The sequence below is a fragment of the Mirounga angustirostris genome, unplaced genomic scaffold, assembly GCF_029215605.1.
Source record: "Mirounga angustirostris isolate CCGP_5_RB_7025 unplaced genomic scaffold, mMirAng1.0.hap1 SCAF_14, whole genome shotgun sequence".
Lineage (NCBI taxonomy): Eukaryota > Metazoa > Chordata > Mammalia > Carnivora > Phocidae > Mirounga > Mirounga angustirostris.
In genome coordinates, this window is record NW_026991722.1 from 32,520,876 (window position 1) to 32,524,880 (window position 4,005).

The 4,005-nt window shown below is 33.8% G+C and overlaps 1 pseudogene; it reads right to left on the reverse strand.

The window, feature by feature from the left end:
- Positions 1 to 227: 227 nt before the first annotated feature.
- On the reverse strand, positions 228 to 358 carry LOC123853368 (U4 spliceosomal RNA; annotated as a pseudogene).
- Between the last annotated feature and the right edge of the window lie 3,647 nt (positions 359 to 4,005).

Consider the following 4,005-nt stretch of genomic DNA (forward strand, 5'->3'; position numbering starts at 1 on the left):
CTTAATGTAATCTTTACCTGCCAATAAACCTATACATTTATTTACTTAATTATTCAAGTTTATTAAGCACTTCTTATATATCAAGTTCATATTAAATACATTGATAAGTAATATGTGATATCTAAATCTAGGAAATCAGTAGTCACATGCTTGTAGAAAAAATATTAAATCAATACTTATATTCTATCATCCAGATTATAGTTCATAGTACATACCATTAAAAACTTTCATTTTTTATGTATATGATTTTTTTTTACTGAACAAGTTCAAAGTGTTTAAAAGTAGAATACTTTTCAATTAGCAATAATCGCACCTCGGATAAACCTCATTGGCTACGATACTGCCACTGCACAAAGCTAAAAGTAGAATACTTTTAAGAGAAGACACACAGTGTTTCCTCCACACTCTTGCAACATCATTATTTTGTTCTGTATATAGCAGATAATTATGGAATAGATAATTACTCCTCAAGTCTAGTATAGCAGAACTGTCATGGTCCTGGAAGCTGTATGGTTTGAAAACTAGATAATCAACAATTATGGAATACTTCTATCTACTAAAGTTTACAACATATATTGAAAGGTATAAGATGTGGCCACTGTGATCTTTCCAGCTGTATTGTAAATTGGCAGATTAAGAGCTGTAGCAAAATAAAAATTTTATATTTTCAACTCCAACTCCACATGTTAAAACAGGAAAACTGAGGTCTAGTTTACATTTATCCAGAGATATATAATTAACATATGTTTAATATTACATATTTATCCAGGGATATATAATGGTATTATTAAAATAGTAAATATTAAAGTTACCTTTATTTTGTGTTTTAGGTATTTTATTCTACTAGGTGATTCAGGGGCAGAAATTAAATCAACAATTAAATCAAGAATTACTTATATTCCTACATTTTGTATAATGTATATTATACTAATATATGTCTATGTTGGTATATATCTAGGGCAGTACTACTTGCCACACCTCATACATGTGTAAGAAATGCCCAGCACAATGTAAGGCCATATATAAATTCTGTTAGTCATGAGACACAGTAATAATAAAAAAAATAGGAATTATGAATATAGATTAAAAATATGTTGTCTTGAAAGTTGGATAATTTATATTCTTGTTCTCCAGAAATTATTTATGATGCACAGAAGGTATAGTCTCATGGATTCTTGTCATTACGTGGTTTTCCTGTATTTGTTCATTATAGCTTGATTTCACTTCCTAAAGTTGTTCTCTTGTGATCTTCAGCTTTTTTGACTCCCTAATTTTTACTTAATAATCTGACCTTTTTTTAGTTAGCCATCTTCCAGTAAGTAGCCAGTATTTTACTCTGAGTTACAGAAAATGTCATCATATGCATACTGTTAAGTGGCTGATGTATAAAATAATGCTGTCTCTATCTGCTATTATATGTATGGCTTCATTCAGAATATTATATTCAAAAAAAGAAAGTTCCTGAAAGACTGTCACTCCTATTCTGAAATCATTCACAGTATCAAGCTCAGAACTGAAATCATAGTTGGTACTTGATACCAACTTTTGAAGGGGTATGGAAGGGACATAAAACCTTCCTTTTCTGGAGTAGAAAATAACTGCTCCATATATATTGAGTTTAAGAACCATTATATCAAAATAGAAAAATTTTCATACACTGTAAAATTCATTACAGTGGAATTATCTCTATCAGTGAATTAAAATCTATCACATTAGTGATCTGAAAATATGCCCCAAACCTAGGAAAGTTTTTCCTCTCACTGCAATGAGTTTACCCACTCATTTATTTATTTATTTATTTTGTCCAACGCCTACTCACTCTTCAGACCAGTTTAAATGCCACCCTAATATGATGTTTTTCCTGAGTTTCCCAGGTAGTTGGCATATCTCTGCCAAGATTCCCAAGTACTTCCTGCATCTGTATATCATTAGCCATGTTGTGTACATGTTTTTAAATCTTTAATCTCTTCTATCATTTTTATCTTTAGTACCTTGAAATATGCCTAATAAAATAAACTGATAGAGAGAAGTCACTTCATAATGTTTGCTGAATTACTGAATAGATACAAATGGAATAAACCTTTCAACAGGCTCTAATTCTCTTTGTTGTGTAAGTTTCAAAAATTCAATTTTATTAGTTCTTGTGAGCTAACCCTGGTCTATTAGACTATTAAGACTAACAACCTAATTTAAAAGATGTATCAAAACACAGTTGGGTCATTGATGAAGAGAAAATTTCTGACAACATTTACATGAAAAAGAAAATCTCTTTCTTATGGATAAGAGCTCATCCCACAAAGTCAATACAATATATATGTGTACAGAAAGCTACAGTGAGAATTCAAGAAATTCCTAGATTTGGAAATTATTATATCTTCATTTGTCGGAATGAAAGTGTTTAACCTTCTGTCTCTGATATGCAAATATGTGTGTATATATGTAAAATAATATTCAGCATCTTTCCTAGGCCAATGAGAAAATATCTTTCTTTTTTCTTTTAATTTGGCACACACATTTAATGCCTTAGTAGTTCACCTTTCTCTTCTTCTTTGCTTCTTTCTTTCCCTCCTTTCCTTCCTCCCTTCCTAATTTTCCCCACAAATACTTATTGAGAAAAATAGATATCAGGATTTCACTTCTATTCTCGTAATTCTACTCTGACAAGCCTCAATAATGAAAAGGAGGCCTCTAGTGGGGCTCCTAGGGTGTCAATTTAAAAGTGACTTCTTCACAGGGTGCCTGTGTGGCTCAGTCAGTAGAACATGACTCTAGATCTCGGGGTTGTGAGTTCAAGCCCCATATTGGCTGTGGAGATTATTAAAAATAACTAAATAAAATAACATAAAATTTCTTCAGGTAAAGAAATAATCCATTTCTTCATGGACTAGGTTATGTCTCCAAGTATGTGACTTTGAGGGGGCTCAATAATAGTCTATATTAGCACCTACTGATCGGGTTTTAGAATATAAGTGAGGTTCGGTGGGGTGAGGTCCGGAGCCGTCAACCAAGAAAGAATTCTTGAGGTGTCTTTGGTGCAAAATGGTGGTTTATTAAGCACAGGGACAGGACCCATGGGCAGAAAAAGCTGCTGCCCCAGGACTGTGAGGGGTGGCTAATTATATACTGTGGGGTTGGGGGAGGTAAGGAAAAGGGAGGTTTTCAAAAGGATTTTCATATGTTAAAGAAGACTCTCAGGATGCCAGAGGCCTTGCCATTGTCAAGTTAAGGTGGTTTTTCCCTCTAGCAAGGCATTAACCTGAAGATAGCTGGGAGCTTCCTGGAGAAACACTACACTCCGCCCACTTCAAGTATCTGTCAATGGGCTGCAGGTTATAAGGACATTAAATTGTATCTACATTTCCTTCTGGAAGCTAGGTTACTGATAGAAATGCTTTGTTCTTATAAATTGCTAAGGCTTTGTAAACTGAGGGAGACTCTTGTCTTGCAGGATTGTGATCTCTATAAATTAACACCTGCCTTCTGTTCCCTTATCACTTACCACAAATGAATGCCTTGGGAAAATGTTTATATAAAATATCTATTTCCTGCAGTAGGATGTTTGTTTTATATGAACTCAAGCATTTTGTTTTATTCTTATCATTTAAATATTCTCAGGACCTGGCACAGGAGCTTGAATGTTGCAGAGCTAATGTAGTACTTACTATAAAGTGTCCTTAGTTTCCTAGGACCGCAATAATAGAGTACCACAAACTGTGTGGCTTACAACATGATAAATTTTTTTTTTTAAAGTTTTGGAACCTAGAATTCTGAAATCAAGGCATTGATAGGGCCATTCTCCTTTTGAAACCTCCAAGGGAGGATCCTCCCTTGCCTCTTCCAGTTTCTAGTAACACCACGTGTTCCATAGTTTCTGGCAGCTAATTACAATCTTTGCCTTCATCCTCACATGGTCATCTTCTCCCTGTGTGTCTTCATAGTGCTTTGCTTTTGTGCATATGTATGTCCATATTTCCCTCTTCTCATAAATACACCAGTCATATTGGA